The sequence below is a fragment of the Coffea eugenioides genome, chromosome 2 (genome assembly GCF_003713205.1).
Source record: "Coffea eugenioides isolate CCC68of chromosome 2, Ceug_1.0, whole genome shotgun sequence".
NCBI lineage: Eukaryota > Viridiplantae > Streptophyta > Magnoliopsida > Gentianales > Rubiaceae > Coffea > Coffea eugenioides.
In genome coordinates, this window is record NC_040036.1 from 27,695,860 (window position 1) to 27,717,893 (window position 22,034).

Genomic DNA, 22,034 nt, shown 5'->3' on the forward strand with positions numbered 1-22,034 from the left:
ATTCTCACAAAAGCCCTTCCACTGGATCAGTTTGTATTTTTTAGAACAAAATTGGGCGTTGTTGAAAAGTTTTTCTGAAAAATTATCTGGTCACACTTTATCGGACATCCGATACTTGATGAACGGACGTCCGACAGTGTTCTAAGCCTTTTTTCCAGAAAATTTTGTTTCGAACAGTAGTGTCGGGCGCTTTACTTCGTTCGGCCGTCCGACACTAAAAAATACTTGCTATAAGTCGGTCTTCTCCTTCATTCAGTTCATTCTTCTAACCATTATATCGGACGCAACCCTTCATCTCCTCCCACTTTCAAATTTCAAAATTTATCTCTCCTCTGAACAAGTTCCAAGAAATTGATCTATCTAACATCATCACATCCCCTTTGCACGTCTATTAATCCCCATAAACACCTCTAACCACCAACCACCACACAAATCCCAATTTTCAGCCGATACCCTAGTCACTCAAAATTCACTCTCTCTGGACGATTCAAGCACACATTGTAGTCAATATTGTATTCTAAGTTCATGTCATACACATTTGCATCATTCTCTTAGTTCATCATACCCTGCATATCATCATGGTTAGAATCAGAGGTGGATCTGCTAGTGCCGGACGCACTACCCGGCTTATAGATGAAGATGTTGAAGTGGTCGAACCTTCCACCACAAAATCTGTGACAGCCCCACCTCATCCTAAGGCGAACCAAAGGGTTTGGCGGACCGCCTGCCCAACTCTCGCCAGGACTATGGAGTCGATTCACACAAACCCAATATAGTACGCGCGATAGGACCCAAAGAAAATGAATAATCGAAAACTACTAAGGTGAGAACATACCTACCAAACCATAAAATCATAGTCTCAACGGAACACATTTAATAGACAAGGTTAAACACTTATACATATATTTACATTGAAGTCTTGAACAAATTAACATACAGTGCGATCCGAGGTACTCATACTACACAAAACACAATTAGGGCTTCGTTTTCAAAAGAGTTTAACAACATGACATACATACTAGCTTGACCTTTTTCTTCCAAAACCGTGATTTCCAAGTTTGTCCCCTGTAAGGAAAATAAAGGCAATAGAAAGGGGTGAGCTTACGCTCAATGAGGTACCAAACATATAGGGGTAAAATCATGGCCTTTCACGTTTAATCAATCAGATACATATACCAAATATGAAGAAAAGCATTTAGACACAGTGATTCAAAGGGAAAGGATACAAGTGGTTCTCAGGAGCCAGATTTCCATTTGCAGTACTTGATCCGAACCCGTTGACTCTCCGTCAACGTAAATAGAACCAACATATCCGTAGACCCCACTTTACACCAATTTTCGTCCACCAAACATACCCCTACCGGGCCCGAACTCCATTCAGGAACAGTAATGGTAATACTCGAGTATACCGGAATCAAGAGTCTCAATACCCAAAGATTCCCAAAACAGACTACCGTGATTCGTTATCTAATCGACCAAGCCCTTGCCGGCCCGACTTGAATAACTGGCCACAGGTGTTGAGCTCAGAGGTCACAGAAAAGTCATTGGATACCAGCCTCCAAACGACATCCGAATAGACTCAATTACAGTTAACAGATTATACACAGTAAATAGGCATATGGATAGACAAGAGAACGAGTGTGATAAAGTACACCCTCATCTCAAACAGAATAAACAGATAGTGCAGTCATTTAAATCACAGATTGCAAGGGCAGAAACCAAGTTAAACAGCAAATGAGGGGAGTGGTACACTCACCAGTTCAAGTACAGATACTTTAAAAGTTTTCACTTCAAATTGACTTTAATCGCCCTAAAATCATCAAGTAAAACAATTGAAGGTTTCACATCCAAAATCGAGTAAACAGAATGTACAAGTGAGGCTCGACTACATGTCGTACGTCTTTCCAGGTTAAGTACTAGTGCAAAAGAATAAAATATGACTTTTGAGCAAAAAGATAACAGTTGATCCTTGGGTTACAAACAACCCCCAAAACCCTTCATTTGTACTAAGATCAACTCAATTGAAGGAATCGCGTAGCCCTAAAATTTTGGGCAGCATGCCCTCTGTATTTACCTATTTTCCCAGCCACTTATGGCTTCATTATTTTTCTCAATCAATCCCAAAGTCAAACGCAATATAAATTCATCACAACAGCCGTTCAATAGGCTCAAAGTCATTCAAGTACAAGATTTAGCTAGGAAAATGACCGGAAATGAGCTTTAAGCTAGGAAACCAAAAAGGCAGATTCACCGCTACTTAGCGTATCGGACCTAACCGAAACTACGCTTATTGGATTGAAGTGTAAGTTATACCATTTTGAAGCTAAAACAGAGGTCTATAACTTTGATGAAGACTACTTAGTCCAATTCTCATCCTAACTAGGTCAAAGTTACCAAAACAACCCCAGATTTTTCAGTTCAAAGCTCACGGTGAAATTCAACTAGCAGTCCTGATTCATTCAATCATATCTCAATACACACAACTCCGATTCTGGTAATTCCAAAGCCATTTGAAAGCTAAGATACAAGGCTATAATTATTAAGAAGATATCGACAACCAAATCAATAGTATTCCTGGTCAAACTAACCAATTACAGAAGCTGATTATCAGTTTCGGACAGAAACAGGGCAGCAGGGGTATTTCGGTCTTTTCACAGGCTACGTTACTCCGATTGGGTTGAAATTTCACAAGAAACTATAAAACATAATTCTATACAACTTTTATGTTTTGTGCTAAGCCTAATTCGGCCTTTAACATCACAAACTGGTACCGGGCAGAACTGAAGTTTGAATTTCCAGAAATCTGGAATTTGGGCTATTAATGCATACCACTACTTTTCTTGCTTCATCCTTTCATTGTTTTCCTCTTAACCAACATGCCAAGTGTTAACTCTAACTAAAACCATGAATCAAAGCTTTAACAATTAATCAAACACATGGTAGGCCACTTAACCAACCCAACTACCACTTCACTAATTCAAGAGATTTGGCCATAGGAAGCATCCATACAACTTCTAGTTTACCCTCAAACCTTTAAATACTTAATATAACACCATAATAGCAAGGATTAAAGATCACATACCTCTCTTACAAGTTGATTAAGTTACCCAAAACAACCACCAACCAAAAGCTTCAAGGCTTGAAGATCACACACTAGAGTTGGATGGATTTCACTCACTAACTCACTCCTTCACTTTTGATTTTTTTTCCTAAGAATAAACTAAGAGTAAAAAGCAAGAAAATGGAGTTTCTTCTTCTCCTTTGCTGCTCCAAGATGGCCGGCCAGCTTATGAAGGAAATGGAGCAAAAAAAATGGTTTTAATTCATCAAATTCTTTGGTCAAATAAGTTGCATGGTTGGTGTCTTGCCACTTGGCACCATCTTGGCCATTCTCTCACTAATCTTTGCCAAATCATGTTCCTATCCTCTAATTCTTTCTCTTATCTTACTAACACCCCTTAACTCTCCCAACACCCAGTAAATTAATTCCTGTATACAAAACTTAACCTAATTGGCCAAATTTTATCGAACTTACCGCAATAGTAGGTCCCACATCCGGTATACACTCTTAAAATCTTATAAACTAATTTATACTAGAAAAAATAATTTCAAAACCATCTTTACTCATAAAAATTATTTTCACAATTTTTTGAATAAATAAAATGTGGAGAAGCGTGCAATTAAAAGAAAATAAAACCTAGCAATTAAGAAAATTATGGGTTCTCATAAAATCACCCAAAAAGGGAATTGCAACTCATGGTGGAAAATGGAAAAGCGTGCAATTAAAAGAAAATAAAACCTAGCAATTAAGAAAATTACGAGTTCTCATAAAATCACCCAAAAAGGGAATTGCAACTCATGGTGGAAAAAGAAAACAGCCGGCCAGAGGCAAACAAACTGCTCAAACTAAGGCACGGAAAACTACTGAGTCGTCTGTTGAGCAAATTGAGGAACATCAAACTGATGAGCAAAAAGCTGAGGAACAGCAAACTGTTGAACCTTCTACTAGGAAGTCACCAAGAACAAGGTCTGATGTCCAGACTGCTATGCCAACTGCCCAATACAGTGGAAAAAAAAAGTGTTCTGCCAAAGCACAATCTGAGGCTCAACTTGAAAAAGAACCCACTCCATTACCAAAATTTATCGATAATGATGCCAGGGAGAGGTTCGAATGGATTTCTCAGAAGGGTTTTATCACTCAGAGAACCATTATTCCTTCTAAATTCCGTAAGCTTGACCTTGAACCTACTCTTGAACTTTTTGCTTTCCAAAAATGGACTCATATTCTGACCATTCCTAATACCTATTACCCTGACATGCTTCATCAATTATTTGCTAATCTTAGAAAGGGTAGCTCACACACTGATCTTGTTTCTTGAGTCAATTCAGTCAATATTGCTCTCAATTCTGATATTGCAATGCTATTTTGAAAATCAAAATTGAAGATGGTTTCAAAGGAAAAATTGCAAACTTTTTCTTATATGAAGAGTTTCCTTCTGCCTATCATCATTTTCATGTTGCAAAGCTGATAACTTATTTTCAAACACATTTTAACACTCCTGCTGAGGCTAGATTAGAGGATCTCAGTCCCCAAAATCTGATCATCTTTTAAAAAATTTTAAATTTGTTGGTTCCAACTGATGGTCATCGGACAGATGCCGACAAAATGAGGCTTTATTGTTTTACTGCTCTGGTGAAAAAGTCCGCATTGATTTTAGTTTTGTAATATGCAAATTCCTATTCAAAATCAGCACTGATAGCCGTAGAAAACTTTCCTATCAAAAATTTTTAACACTAATCTTTGCTCACTTTAAGATTCTTTTCACTAGGGTGTCACCAAAAGAAGATGCAACCACTGTCTTTTCAAAAGCTTACTTTGAAAGAAAAAATCTGAGATTTTTTTATGGTAAATGGTGCTACAAGGAAATTGTTTTGAAGTCTAGGACAAAGAGTCGTCATGAAACTCCTGTCACCCCTAGAACTCCTCGAGACCAGTCTCAGTTTATTTCACCTTTTACCATTCATCCCAGAAAATCATCCACTTAGCCTTCCTCATCCACTCATGAGGTCATTTCCTTACTTGAGGATCTCAAACAATACATCCTAATTCTTAAAGATGGTCTGATGATGACCATGTCATCTGAACAACAAGCCACTTTCATTGACAAAAAGAACCTGCTTGTGCCTCCTATCCCTCAAGAAGATGAGAATGTACATCAAAAGGAGCCTAGGATTGAACCAACTGAGCAAACTCCACATACTAAATTCACTCCAAAGGTTCGTGCTTCCAGTTCTCAGCCACAAGACAAGGGAAAGGCTCCAGAAAATGAAGACAATGATGATGACGAGGAAACTGAAGAGGAAGAAATGGATCCTGCTCAGTTTCGGCTAGCAAGGAGAAGGCCTGGATCGTCCAAGATCATAATTTAGGCACTTCTAGGCACTTGCACTTTATGTTTAGGATGGCATCTCATAATAGACATTTGTATTTTCTGCATTTTAACATTTCAAGTACTCTGTACTCAGGATTCTGGTTATTTGGTTAACTCTATTGGTTTGTAAACTTTGGTTAACTTTAATATTTTGAATGGTTTCTGGTTACTTTTGTTGGTTAACTCTGTTTATGAATGCTAAATGATTGGTATCCCTGTAACTGCTGATTTCTGATACTGATTGCTGATATTGATGATTGCTGATATTGTTTGGTATTCTTGGTTAATGATGCTGCTGATGACATTGATGTTGGGTTTCTGGATGTTGGATACTGGATTTGAATCATCTAATGATGACAAAAAAGGGGAGAAATGGATGACAAGAAAATGAAATACCAGGAAGTTTTGGAGTCTTCTGGTATATGTGTGAGGGGAGTTATTCTGAGGAGGAATGCGTGAGAACTCATTTTTTTATTTTAAAAATAATTATATTTATGATTATTTACCCTAGTATTAGTTACTTATATTATCGTTACAAGAATTTCTTTTAAATTTCGCTTTATCGCGGGCAAATTGGAAGTTCACATTTTTCGTGTCAAATCGACCCAATGGAGATTTAAGAAATTTATTCTAGACTACTAAGAGTGAATAATTATAGTGTTAAAGGAAGTACATTAAAGGTTTAGTACACAAGTGAAACAAACCCGAGAGAAAATGGAAACGAAACGCGCTCACGCAAGTACTATTCATAGTTGACTTTTGTGTAAATTATAACCACAAAACACTTCAGCTTCCAAGGGAAGCTTCATTCATCAGCCATACTCTCTCTCTTCTCTCCTCAAGCTTGGCCGAACTCCACCAAGAAAAAAGGAAGAAAACTTTCCACCATTCTTGCACCAATCTTCCTCCATTTCATCTCAAACTTTGCATCCAACTCACAAACCACTTGGGAATTCACTTAAGCTAGAAGAAAGACTTCATCTTGGCGGTTTTCTTAGAGCTTTTAGTGCCAAAAATTTTTGGTTTCTCTTAAAGCTAGGAGGTAACCATCCAACACCATCCAATCTTTCATTCTTGGCTTTAATGGGATTTATCCTTGGCTTTGAAACTTGTAGCTTCATTATTGTTGTTATTACATAGATTGGATTGGTTGAAATGAGCTCTATGAATTTTCACCTTGGTTGTATGGGCTGATATGATGATATAATGCTTGGTTTGAGTTGTTTAAGTGTTGTTTAAGATGATTATGGATAGAGAATCGAAGGAAAGATCGAAGGAAATTGAGCAGGAATACTGGCCGAAATCTGTTCTGTTTTGCCTTGTTTATATTTCAAATTTTTGGTGCTCAAATGACTGTGAAACTATTATATATGTTGTATATGGTGTGTAGAAAGTTTCTACCAAGAATCATTTGAATTGGTTGAGCAAAACTTGAAATTTCGAAATGTGAAGAAACCTGGAAAATGTGTTCGGACAGCTTGAATAGTATCCCTTTGATCGCATATATCTTTTTGTACAGATGTTGAAATTGAGTGTTGTTTCTGGCATTTGAAACTAGACATTTGTAACTTTCCAACGGTATAAAATTTGTTATCTAGTTCGAAATGAGTGAGCCGTAGTGAGTCAGCAAAGTTGCTGCCCTGTTCTGTTGGCCTATCCGAGAGAAAGGTAGAAGCTGTATGTTATGGCTCTATTTTCTCTCACTTATGAATTGATTTTGAAAATGACTTGTTCTGATGAAATGTAGTCTTATGATTCTAGTTTCCGTTTTCAATTCCAAGTTGTATCGAGTGAGATATGATTCTATTTCCAAACTGCAACAAAACTGGAAACCCCTTTTTTTTGGTTGGTCGACTGATTTGGTTGCTTGTGACAGGTTTTATTTTAAAATTTTGATCTCAACCAACTATCAATTGCTTATGAAATGTTTCTTGGACCTTGGTTTCCCAAATGAACAAAAATGGGACTGATTTCATGGTGTAAAGTGTTTGAAAAGGGAAAGAAAATAAGAAGGCAGATTTGTCTTGGAAATTTCTTGAATTTTGGTAGTTTTGTTAACTACCTTTCCGTTTGGATTTTTACATGAAATTTGATATAGGAATAACTCTCACATGGGAGTTTAATTGTACTAAATTTGGTGTCATTCTAAGGCCATTTCGATATACAAATGATGTGCCAAAGTTGATCTTTAAACCTGAAAAATTTACTGCACTGTCTTTGATTTTGGCCAATTTTGAGCTGTTGTATTTTGGCACTCAAAACTCTAAATTTAGTTATGCTTGTTGTGTTTGAAACTTTGATTGAAATTCTCATTGTGATACAAATTTCAGAGGCTAGTTCACTTTTTATAAATTTTGCCGAATTTCCAAAGTTTGCCGAAAAACATGATCGAAACTGTCTTGTATGCGCAAGTTAGCCACTTTGAGCTGAAATTTGAATGTCTTCCGTTTAGAATATTTGAAAGGTATCTTCTAGGAACTTTTAGTATTTTGAACAAAGATTCCAACGGTATAAAATTTTTCAATTTTGGACATATTGAGTGCAAGTTTTGATTTTTCTAAATTTGGCGTGCAAAACTGAAATTTTCTGATTCGATGGGAAATGAGTTTTTGGAAACTCTTCCCTATCCTTTGATATTGATTGACCATTTTAAACTTGATTTCATGAAGAAAATCAGTTTTTTCTTATGTTATTCAACCCACTTTTGAGTCTCTATATACGAGTAATTAAGTCTCTTTTCATGATATTTTCTTAGTATTGTACAAGTATACAACCTTCCTTGTTAACAAGGGGTTTATAAGTGATAGTATGTGATAATAAATTATTATTTGTTCAAGCGCTCAAGAGGACCTTCAAGAGGAACTCGAAGCGGACACCTAAAAGTTGTTTGAGCATTTACTCCCTATTTTGATTGGTGAGTGTCAAGTGCATGATTTGTTGCAATTATGTGAATTGCTTCTTATGGACTGAATGGTTTATGACTGTTGAGTCGAGTGTGTAATTTATCGCACTCGTTCTCTTTTAACTGATTGAACAACTGAATTGAACTACTTGTAACTGAACTGCTTGCATGATGTCGTTGGAGTGAATCTCCTCGACTTATAACTGAACTGCTTGCATGTCGTTGGAGTGAATCTCCTCGACCTATAATTGAACTGAATTGAACTGGGGGATGCCCAAATCTCAATTGGCTGACCTTGCGACTCGGGCCAGCAAGGGCTTGGTCGAGGAGCTTGGTGAACCATGAGATAACTGTAAACTTGATTGATTTAGAGATCTTGCTTGGCCTACTAGCGTAGTAGTGCCTTTTATAGAAGTTCGGGCCCGGTGCGATGTATGGTGGACGGAATTGACGTGTCAGTGGAGTTCTACAGAATTAAATGCCGACTTGGTTGACGGAGTGTCATCGCGGGAAGGTTTTGATCAAGGCTTGGCGAAGCAAGTGGAACTTAGCTCCTGAGAGCTCCTGTATCCTCATTGAATGTGTTTAATTGAAAATTGTGAATTGCTTGAATGTTACCATTTTAATTCTTGCTTAAATGCCATTGCTATTTGAACTATGTGTTTTGCATGTTTTCTTGGCCTCACGAGCATCTGCTCACCCCGTTAGATTTGTTTTCCTTAACAGAAGCTAAACTGGAAGGGATTATAAAAAAGCCTACTTGATGGCACTTTTGGCTAGAATTTTGAAATGTTTTGTCTAGACATCTTTTGGAAAATTGTATGTTTTGGAAAGTGGATGTATTTTGAACTTGTGATGTAATATTGAATATTTATGTATGGAAACGACTTCTCTTTCTTATTTCGTCTTGTCTTATTAGTTATTATTGGTAATAAACTTGAACTGGAATTGTAATGAATCCTGGCAAGAGTTGGGCAGGCGTCCCACCGATACCCTTTGGTTCGCCTTAGGGAGAAGTGGAGGCATCACAGAAAGGCACTTACAATTTTTTTTTATACATTGTGCATTGAGTAAGGGGGAGTTTTGACTCAATGATTTTTTTTTCTCTCCATCCATTGTTTTGTCATCATAAAAAAGTGGGAGATTGTAAATCTGAGTCCCTAGCTTTTGATGTTTACAAAATAAATCGATGTTACTAATTTTCTCCTCAAAGATCTTTTCAGCAATTGAGCAAATCAGGTTCAAAGATTAAGCGCAATTAGAAAAGACAAAGATTGCTGAAACTATCGGACGTTCGTAAAAACTGGATCGGACGTCCGACAACCATTGAGCAACTTCGGACACATAAAGAACTCCATCACCGGACGTCCGAAAGAATTAAAACATTTCCTCTAAGCTCACTAACCTCGATCGGACGCAAAACATTAGAGCACAGGACATCCAATAAACTGCGTAACACTTCGGACACAGAGCACTCGAGGTACCGGATGTCTGAAAGAATTGAAGAAGATTTCTCAAACTTTACCATCTGCTTTCAAACGCAAGCTTTGAAGGTACCGGACGTTCGAAAGAATTAAAGAAAATCTCTTTTGCTCACTGCCTGCTGTCAAACGCAAGAAACAAGACTACCAGACGTCCGACACTACCAACGGCTAGTTGACTCTTCAGTTGCCTTCTATCCGTTGGAAGCATTAATGGAAGAACTTTTTGGTCTCATATAAATAGAGCAAAATTAACCACTTCAAAAACTTTTGCACATTGAAACTACAAAAGATCTAGAGCAATTTTAGTGTGAATATTCTCTTCAAAGAAGATTTGTACTCTTAGTTGTGTAGATTTCTTATAAGCTTTTCTTGTGTGAGAAAATTACTTCAATAGTGTAACTTTGTGAGGGTTATCCGAGTAATAGTAAAACTTCCTAATTTGACCAAGTATGGCTTGGGGCAAGGAGAAAGTGATCCTTCCTTTGTACACAAAGATTGGTCGTAATTGATCAACTTGAAGAAACTTGCTCTATAAAGTGATATTCAAACTCAAGAGGAGTTTGAAATTTGGTTTGCTATTCTATCTCTTTCATTTACTATCTTGCAATATAAATTGTTCATTCTTCTACTCACGAGCATTTGTGCTTTCTCATTATTTGCTCCATTGTGTGGTCATCTAGAAAAGAGGGTAAATTTCATATTTAGCCAAAAAGTGTCTCATAACTTGATTAGTTTTTATTTACCTAATTCACCCCTCCTCAGAGCTTGGTCTCCTAGAGACTAAGCTCAATCGACTTTGGAGTAAAAATGACAACCAACAATGCCATATTTTTTTAAGGACAATCTGTCACTAGACCCCCAATATTTAATGGATCCAATTATGTGAGTTGGAAGGAAAGAATGATTATCTTCTTGCAATCTATTGATATTGAACTGTGATTTATTGTTAATGAAGATCCATTTGATGCCTCTATAATTGATGAAGTCACTCATACACCAAGATCAAAAACCAGAAATGAGTTGACTGTTGAGGATAGAACTCACCTCATTTTGAATGCTCAGACTATGAATGTGTTGTATAGTGCTTTAGATTCAAATGAGTCTATTAGAGTGAAAGGTTGTAGATCTGTGAAAAAGATTTGGGATAAACTAACAGAGATCCATAAAGGGAGTGAGAATGTAAGAGAACAAAAGAAATCAATCTTAGTTACTAAGTATGAATCATTTAAGATGGAATCTCATGAAAATATTGATAAGATGTATTGTAGATTCAATGAACTCATTAAGGATTTAGAAGTGCTGGAAAAGGAATACACCCTAGGTGAGAAAAACAGAAATATTTTGAACACCTTGACCAAAGGTTGGGAAAGTAGGGTAACTGCCATTGAAGAGGCTAAAGATCTAAATTCTATGCCTATTGAATCTCTCATTAATTCTCTAACTTCTTATGAGCTGAAATTTAAGTCTAAGGTACAAGAGCAAGAAGATCCAAAAGTAAGAAGGAGCATTACTCTAAAACCTTCTCAAGATGAAGATGATTCGGCTTTCTTGGATGGAAAAGATGTGGAAGTTGATGACAATGATCTTGCTCTCATAAAAAGAAGTTTCAAAAGAATCCTCAATAAAAGGAGATTCAGAAGAGGAGAACCTAGCAATACATTTCCAAATCAGTTCAACAATTCAAGAAACAAAAGAAAATAAGAGGCCAATAAAAAGCAAGCGGACAAATGCTTTGAATGCGGCCAACTTGGACACTACACGAGTGAGTGTCCAGTGAAGAAAAAGAAAGAAGGAAAAGTTGAACGAAAACCAATGTTCAACAACTTTCAAATCACATGGAATGATTGCAACTTGGATGGTCATACTGAAGAGGAAGAGGAATCTGTTCAAATGACTTTCATGGCCATTGGTGATGATGAGGTAACTATTTGTAACTCAACCTGTTAGTGATGATGAATCTAATGATGATGTTGAGTCTTTCATTGAGAGATTACATAATAGTTTGAAAGAATCTTATACTAGAAACAATGAACTAAAACAGAAAATTAGTTTTTTGTTTCACAATGCAAATCTTTTTCGGCAAAACAAAATGCTGAAAGTTGAAAATGACTACTTAAAAAATGATGAGAATGTTTGACTTTTTGAGCTTGATAGAAAAATAAAGTTATGTGAATTGTTAAAAAAGGAACAAGATGACTTGAAAAGAAGAATGGATGGTTTAAATGAGTTGTTTAAACACCAGAAACAAGACTGTTTTCAAAAGAATAAATCAAAACCTCACTTTGACACTCATAAGAAAAGGTTGAATTCTAATGCAAACGAATTTAACATCTATAAAAGAAGGCAAGTCAGATTTGTTAAACCTATCTTTGTAAGCAATTCACTGACTATGCGTAGCTTTTGTTGCCAAGTTGGTCACATGAAGAATAATTACTATGTAAGAAAGAATATGAGAAATGATATGAAATGCATGTGAATAGTTAGACATAATACTAACTCTCAAAGGCCCAAAAAGTAAATGGGTACCAAATATCATCTTATGAACTCTTGTGTAGGTGAGCTTGGTAAATATCATTAAGGAATCAAAATAGTTCATAGATAGTGGATGCTCAAGCCATATGGCCGGTGATCCATCACAATTCATCAAACTCAAATCAAAATCAAGTGAAAAAGTAACATTTGGAGATGATAACCAAGCCAAAACAGTTGGAGTTGGAGATGTTGATAAGAATGGTCAAACTTTTGTTCACAATGTTTTTCTAGTTGATAATTTGAGTTATATTTGTTGAGTGTTAGTCAATTGTATGATAGAAATCTGTTTGTGCTATTCAAAAAAGCATGAATATCTTGTTCTTAACTCAAAGTTCAACATTATCTTCAAGGGGTATGCTCAAAAAGAAGGAATAGACTATGATGAAACATTTGCTCCCATAGTTATACTATAATCAATTAGAATGTTTTCGGCATTTGCATGTTTCAAGGATTTTAAATTATTTCAAATGGATGTTAAAAGTGTTTTCTTAAATGGTTTTATTGATCAAGAGGTATATGTTGAACAACCTCCCGGTTTTGAGAATGAAATGTTTCCAAATCATGTGTTTAAACTCTCAAAAGCTTTGTATAGTTTAAAGCAAGCTCCAAGAGTATGGTATGAACGCTTAAGTGGTTTCTTGTTTGAAAATAATTTTAAAAGGGGCACTGTAGACACCACTCTTTTCACCAAATAATGCTCCAATGATCTACTAATTGTACAAATATATGTTGATGATATTATCTTTGGTGCTACTAATGAGTGTTTCTGCAAGGATTTTTCCACTATTATGCAAAAAGAGTTTGACATGAGCATGATGGGAGAATTGAATTTCTTCCTTAGGCTTCAAGTGGAACAAACTCGAGAAGAAACATTCATTAATCAAGCTAAATACACCAAGGAGCTGCACAAAAGATTCGGTATGGAGGAATCAAAGCAAGTTGGAACACCAATGTGCACATCTACCAAACTTGACAAAGATGAAGTAGGTATAAATGTTGATGGAAAGAAGTATAGAGGTATGATTGGCAGCAAACTTTATTTAACCGCAAGTAGACCTGATACCATGTTTGCTGTTTGCTTGTGTGCTCGTTTCCAATCTTGTCCAAAAGAATCTCACTTGATTTCTATGAAAAGAATTTTTAGATACTTGAAAGGAACATTGAACTATGGTCTTTGGTATCCTAGATGTCATTAATTTCCTTTATGTGATTTCTCGGATTGTGAGATCCCAATTCGTCCTTACTTTTGAATAAGGAATATTAGTGCTAAATTTTGCTATAAAATTTGATTTTAAGGATGATGGTAATTCTTTACATGTGATTTTGTTTTTTAGAATCGAAAAACGTTAATTTGGAATTTTATTAAAACCCTAATGGATTTACACCTTTGATATTTTTACACAAAACCCTAGTTTACGTATTAATCATAAGTTTATGTGGTAGTAAATATTATGCATGCTAATGTATGTTTTCGTATGAGTAGATACCGGATTCGATTTCTTTTATAAAGGTTAAGTAGGATTAGGAAGCTAAAAAGTCTTACACTAGTAAATTCCCTAGTGTTTTGCTAATTGAACAACCTTAAGTTGGGTTTAAAACCCTTAATCTAGCTAATGTAAAAAGATTGTGGTTTAGTTACTTTTATGTGGAATAAGGAATAATTAAGGTGGGTGATTAAGATAATAAGGTGATTAGTGAAATGATTAAGTGTGACAAAGTATTTTGGTTAGAATAAGTTGTATCCTATGGAGTTAAGTGCAAGAGTTCCAAACATTTGTGGGCAAGAGTGTGAGAAAACAAAAAGGAAGTTGCAAGGACTAGGAAGTGAATAATCATCTTTTATGTGATTGGTTGGTGGAAAATATCTACTAATGGTCTTGACTAAAGTATTAATTCTAGAACATCCAAGAGAACACAAGACATAAACCAAATCAAAAACTAAAGAGAGAGAGAGAGGGAAGGCCGAGAGAGTGAGAGAGCAAGAGAGGGGGAGATTTCTTCCACAATTTTTCAAGTTTCACCATTAATCTTGAGCTTGGAGCCTAGAACAACAACTTTGGAACTTGATTGGGATGGTTTGATCATCCACAAAGCTTATTTGAAAGGTAAATCATCTCTCTTTGAAAGGTAAAGTTGGGTGCTTGAGTTGTGAAGCCATGAAAGTGATGTTTCTTGTTGAGGATATGAACTTGTATGGTTTGTATGGTGTTTATGGTGTGGTTTAATGGTTTATGTTGTTGATTTCTGGTTGCTTAAATTTCGGTTGAGCTATGTAGAATTAGGGCTTTTGGTCTCATGAGCTATTAAGTTGATTTGGTTGGTTTTGAGCTTGTAAATGGAATCCTTGATATCTTAAATGCACTTGTATGTTGGTTTTTAGCAAAAATCAGATTTGGTTATGAAACCCTAATGAAAAGGGAAATTAGTTTGGTTTAGTTGGAACTTGGAAAGTTAAGGTTTGATTGATTAGGGTTTTGAAGTTAGTAAAGAACTAGTGGAATTGGAATCTAAATGGTGGTTAGTATTTGGTAATTTTATGATAATTTGCGGAGAAAATTTCGGACCATTGTTAGGTCTTTTAGAATCTGATATATGTAATATTATTTGGTATGAAATTGGTTAGAAGACTTGTATAAGAATTAGAGAAACGGATCACACGGTTGCAATACACAAAACCGGCAAAACTGGAAACAGGGCAGTCCACAAATCCGAATTAGGCTCTGTTTTTATTTATGCTGCGTGCTGATTTGGAAGCTGCTCAAAACACGAAAGTTGTAGCTTCTTAAGTCCTTGTTATTCCTACAAAATTTCAGGTCAAACGGAGGTGTGTAGGCTGAGTTATAGCCAAAACCCTCACTCAGCTTTCAAATTCTGGTTTGGTCACATTTTGTAAATTAGCTTCTGACCATGCTCAGTTCGCATGGATAACGATGGAACTGGGTGTTGGTGTCTTCATAAGAAATGTAGATCTTTGTTTCAGATTCAAAACGGTATAAAGTGCATCCAAATCCGAGCTTCGTAGCTCCCGTTATAGCCAAAACAAGATCGTGAGTCAGAACTGCCTTGAACACTGGACAGTTCTGACAGGTAATTTGGCACTCATTTTTCGTTCTGTTCTGAGTTGATCCAGGTCTTGGCCAAAACATAAAAGTTTTAGCCTTATGTCTTAGCTTTCCAATGCCTTTGGAATTTTCTTGATTTGGGTTTGTGAGCTGTGAGTTATGGTCCGGAAAACATACCCTGTCCGTCACCCTAAAGTGCGAACTTCTGGCACAGTTTTCCATACTTTCGACCTATTTCTGTTCAGATACGGATTTAGGTGTCTTCACGAAAGTTGTAGCCTTTTCTTTTAGCTTCGAAACGGTATCTCATACACTTTAATCCGACATTCCTAGCCCAACTTATGGTCAAAACAGTTTGGGACAGTAACTATGCCCATTTCCGTTTGCCGGCCGTTTCCATTTCCGTTTGCCGATTCCGCACATGCATGTGCCAATTTTGCCGTTTTGCTTAATTTACGCACTTTAGTAGTTGTTTGTGTGATAATATGGCTCAACCTTCTGCTACAGGCGGTGACGGGCTAGACGGAGCCGGTGGGGCCCACTAGCTGACGACTTGAATTCATTTCCGTACTTTCTCTCGTTATACTTGCTCTTTAGGTGAGTAATCAGGGTTTCTGTGTAACTCAATACTAATATGAGTTTACTATGAAAAATGGGCACTTAGGCGAGGGTGTACTTTATCGCACTCGATCTAAACCCCATTAGTTGCTATTGATACCTGTGAAATATGATTTTGTGATTTGTTATGGAGCATTTATTGCTTGTGAAACATTTGCGGAGCATTTATTGCTTGTGACGCAATTTGGGAGTATTTATTGCTTGAAAAATATTTTAGAGCATTTATTGCTCGTGACTTGAGCTGAGGCTCATGGTCTCTCTATGTGGGATCCTTTAAGAGAAGCGAGCTGTGTGGCTCAGGATCTCAAGGGTCAACCAGTGATCAAGCTCGACAAATGAGTTGGCTTGGGAGCCACCCGTATCCTTACCATGTGGTGTTACTTTTCTGCTTTTGCTTTGCTCTCACTGTGCAAATGTTGACATGTAAAAATTACAATTTTTACCCCTGGTTAGTCACTAAGCTTATAGCTTACCCCCTTTTCTTTTGTTTTCCTTAGCAGGGGCCGACGCGGGGAAATTTTGGCACCATCACTAGTATAGTTGGGTTTTGTTTGTAATAACCGAAGAGTTAATATGTTTTTTCCTATTATAGTGATCCGTGTAAGGACCCTTCTTAGGGTCTACTCTTTGGTTTTGGTTATAATCATAAGGATGTAATGGTATGGGTAGTTACTTTTGGGGATGTAAATAGAACTCTTTTGCCGATGTATATAATGTGAATAGTACTCTTTTGGTACTTTTAGCTTTTATTTGCTTTTGACTTCGAGTCCTGGCGCGAGTTGGGCAAGCGACCCGCTAAGCCCTCTGGTTCGCCTTAGGGGAGGTGGGGTCGTCACAGTTGGTATCAGAACTTAGGATTCAGATCTTTGTAGTGCATCCGAGGTTTCAACGTTTAGGATGCCGGACTGTGGGGTACTTGGCTATTAAGGTAAATATTGAATGCTAGGATTTTGATATTGGACTTTTGTAATTTTCCCATAAGGTAAAGTGGGGATTGAGTTGATTGCACTTGGAGATGGCCAATCCCAGTGTGAATCGACTTGGTTCTTACTTAATGTTGAAATTAGCTATTTGGACCTATTCTTTAGGTTTGCACCCTAGGGCCGCCGAGGCGGTGCTGGTGGATTAGGTGGGCTCCGCGGGAGAGTTGCGTTAGGGCCGTTGACTTGAATTACTTTGTTGTCCTGTTGATTTGTTTTGAAATAGATATGTTCAGTGTTTTGGTACTAACTGCATTTTAGCTAATTTGTGCATATCTTTGGCGTAAACCTGTATATGCATGTCCAAAAATTTTGATCATTTAGTGTGTTTTATATGGTGTTTTATATGGTAAAGTTTTCAAAATAAATGGAAGCCGGTGGCCGAGGTGGAGATAGGGGACGAGGCCGAGGCCGAGGAAAAGGTAGGGGACGGAGACCAGAACCCGAAAGGGTAGAAAATGAAAATGCGAACCACCAAGCTGATAACCAAGTAGCTACAGCCATACAACAGATGGCAGATTTGCTGGCACGAATGGTGGACCAACAGGGTCAGGGTCATGGGAATAATGCCGGAAACCCTGGAAATAATTCGGGCAATCACGAGGGAGTGGACCGTGCCTTAGAACGGTTCCAAAAATTTGCACCCCTGAAATTCATAGGTGGACCTAGCCCTAACTTAGTTGAGGGATGGATGGACCGCATGATGGATATATTCGCTGCGCTTGGATATTCAGAGGAACGGCAGGTATCTTTTGCTGTCTTCCAATTTGAGGGACCAGCCCGAGCATGGTGGAATGTAATAAAGGCTAAGTAGGAACGAGAGCAGACCCCCTGGACTTGGGTCAATTTCACCCGTGAGTTTAACGAGAAGTATTTGCCACCGATTGTTCAAGAAAGGCGGGAAAAGGACTTTATCCGCCTGCGTCAAGGGCCGTTAAGTGTAGCAGAGTACGAGACACAATTTACCAAACTCTCTCGTTTTGCTCCAGAGTTAGTACTAACAGACCGAAAGAGAATTCGTCGGTTTGTCCAGGGGTTAAATGTGGAAATACAAGAGGCACTGGCGGCTGCTCAGTTGGATACATTCAGCCAGACCCTGGATAAAGCACAGTGAATAGAGACGGCAAGGAGTCAGGTGAAAGTGTAAAGACTCACAAAATTTATCTATTTTAAATTCCAAATTCTAGCTCATTTAATTATTTATTTGGCCAAATGCTCCGATTATTATTTTCTAACCTTTTTAGACCTAATTAGATGGATCTATAGCTTAGTTATATTTTTAAAGTGACTCGTTTCAAAATTTAATTTCTGAAGGCTCGTTAAGTGAAAATAGTGAATACGCGATTGGAGTAAATAATTGAATCGAGAATACAATAAGTTTGGAAAATTGGAGACTTGTATAATGGTCCTAAAATAGGTAATTTTATGTTTAAATACTCAAGTGATAGTTATTAGTACTATCATTATAAGAAATTCTTGGAGGTTTCGCTTTATCGCGCTTAATTTGGAGATACGCATTTTTACACGCGTGATTTAATTGAGGGACATTAGACCCATATTTTGGGACAATTAAGAGTGAATAATATTAATATGAATACAAGTGCATGAGAGGTTTAGTGCATTAGTGAAACAAATGCAAGAGGAATTGAGCACGAAACGCGCGCATGCGCGCGCGAGAGAGAGTTGACTTTTGCACCAATTCTAGCCACACAAATGAAGCTTCCTTAGGAAGCCAAATTTAGACCAAAACACTCTCTCTCCTCCTCACAAAGCAGCCGGCCATCCTTGTTAAAAACAACTCAAGTTCTTCAAAATTTTCCTTCACAAAATCTTCATCCAATTCCTTCCAAATTTCACACACACTTAGCTTAATACTTGGAAATCACATTAAGCTGAGAGCTGCAATCCACGGTTTTCTTGGACAAGGAGGGAGCCGAAATTCTTCCTTTGTTTATCACACAAGTAGGTGATGATCCAACCTTCAAATCTTGGTTTTTGGAAGTAGAATTTCACGTATAAACTCTTGTATGCATGTGGGTAGTCTTGTTTATGGTGGATTTTTGTTGTGTGGGCTCTATGAACTCCCACTTTTGATGGAAGGACTGATTTGATGATTGATGATGCAATTAATGGTGGTTCAGTGCTTAAATTAGTGGGTTAATGTTGTACTGTTGGTAGAAAATCAAAAGAGGTGCTTGGAGCAAAAGTGACCATTTTACCCCTGCCTTGTCCGACCACTTTTGTGCAAAATTTTGAGGTTCTAATGGTTTTTTTATGTTTTGTACATGTTATATTGGTTGTGTAAAAAGTTTCATTGAAAAATAACTTGATTTGGTCACTCAAATGTTGAAATTTTGAAAGGTTAGAAAACTGGAATTTTGTTCCCGGATTGCCCAGGCAGTCTTCTTGTTTCGGCCATAACTTGTTGTTCCGATGTCATAATCGAGTGCCGTTTGTGGCATTGGAAACTAGACATTCCCAGATTTCCGTTGGAATAAAATACATGTCCTAGTTCCACTTGAGCAAGCCAAACGATTTGTTTGAAATCCACTATCCTGTTTCGTTGCTTCCTGGAAGGCAGCACATGAGCTGCAACTTGATGCTCACGAATGAACTGGTTATGGACAGATTTTGAAAATGATTTCTTCTGAGAAAATATAGACTTATGAGTCTATTTTCTAACTCCACCAACCACCTTCAATTCCAAGTTGAATTGAGTGATTTGTGGTCGTATTTCGAAACTGACTTCTTGAAGGAAAACTCTCCCTTTTGGGCAGAATTGTTGCTAAACTCGAGTGAGACTTGTTAGGTTGAGATTTTTGGTGTTAATCACCATCGAACATATCTTGGATGTTTAATAAACATTGTCTATTAAAATGTACCATGTTTTCAAGGATTTCATGTGGCCAAAAGCCTAGAAAAGGACATTTTGTATACAAGGCAGTTTTGCCTTGAAATTTTGGAAACTTGGGTGATTTAGTTAACCAACTTTCCGTGCTTATTTATCCATGAAATTTGGTAGAGATATTTTCCTTATATGGTAGTATCATACTACTAATTTTGGTGCTAATCCGATGCCGTTTCATTGCCTAACTAAATTTCCAAAATGCATGACTTGACTTTAGAAAACCCTTGTTTAACAAGGACATTTGAGTAACTTTGAGCTACCATATCTTGGTGCTCAAAACCTCAATTCTCATTCTGCTTGTTCTATTCTAAAATTTGATTGCAACCCTAATAGAGTTTCAAATTTCAAAGGCTAATTCGAATTGACCGAATTTTGCCGAATTTTCAAAGTTGGCCGAAAACCAACTTAAATCTGTCTTGATAACGCAAGTTGTCAACTTCAAGCCAAAATTTGAATGCCTTTCACTTGGATTTATGAAAAGGTGTCTTCTAGAAACTTTTAGTACTTTGAAAGATGTTTCCAACAGTACCAAGTTTTCCAATTTTGGACAATCAAGGAGTGAGTTATGATTTTTCGAAAAATTGCACCAAAAATTGAAAATTTGTGATCATGTGAAAGAAATTCGCGCGGGAACTGTTCACCAGAATCTGGCCAGTTCCTGGCCGGATAGGCAGCCGGATTGGTGAATGGATTTAAAAAAAATAGAGGTTGCTCTCTGCCTCCAATTCGGCCGGATTGTGACGTCATCCGCCCTCTTCCGACTTCGGGCGTTTGTTTTGAGATTTATTTGCTTGCACTTGTTTCCGTCCAATTATTTCATGGATGATGATTCGTTTGCTTGATTCGCTTGCACGTGATAGTTATTACTTGAACGAATATGATTGGTAATTGTACATGGATATTACGTGCATGAATAGTTGAAATCCTGAGAACTTGATACGTGCTTACTTGTTATCAATGACTTGAGATTTGAAAATAGAGCCGAGTGTGTACTTTATCGCACTCGTTCTCATTAGAAATAAATGACTCGTGCTTGAATTACATGACTTGATGGAAATGAAATGAATGCTCGAATGTATCAAATGGTTGAATGACATGAAATGATTAATTATGCTGTGGCTGCAAAAGTCGATTGGAGCAGTGTCTCATCGACCTCTGAACGATAGTAAGTACCTCACCGGTTTGGGTGGGAGGTACCTCTCGAATCGTCTCAGAACCCTAAAGCATTCTAAGTCTATTAGAGCGGTGTCTCATCGACCTCTAAACGATAGTAAGTACCACACCAATTGGGTGGGAGGTACCTCTCAAATCGTTTCAGATCTATAAACTGAACGATAGTAAGTACTACACCGGTTCGGGTGGGAGGTACCTCTCGAATCGTCTCAGAAACATAAATGGAATAAGTGAAGTGCTACGAATTTGATTACCTACCCGGGTGACGGGGTGTCGTTACGAGAAGGGTATTAAATTGACCTTGGGCAAAGCAATTGAAAATTAGCCCCGAGAGCTCTTGCATCCTATTCAAGTGTGTTTAGTATAAATTATGAATTACTTGAATGTTATAACTTTCATTATTGTGTAAGTATTATTGCTATTGAACTACGTGTCTTTCATGTTTTCTTGGCCTCACGAACATCCGCTCACCCCATTAGATTTGTCAGGAGCCGAAATGGGAGGAATTATGAAGAAGCTTACTTGATGACTCATTTGATTAGAATTTTGAATGTATTTGTTTAGACAACTTTTGGAAGTTATATATTTTGGGAAAAGTAATTGTAAGTTTGAAATTGTGATGTAAGATTGAATATCTACGTATGGAAATGACTTAGTACTTTTATTCCAATTTTCATTGTTAGTATTAGACTTTAAATTTGAATTGAATTTGTACCGAGTCCTGGCGAGAGCCGGGCAGGCGTCCCGCGGATACCCTTGGGTTCGCCATTGGGAGAAGTGGGGGCATCACAGAAAGCTTTCTGTAACAAGAAGAGAACACCATCTGACACCTATACCTACACTGGTGGGCAAAGCTCGGGAAGAGAGCCACCTAGTAAGAGGAGTAAGGAAGCCGATGGTACACGACCAGTGGGGACTCCGAATCAAGGTAAAACAAGGGAAG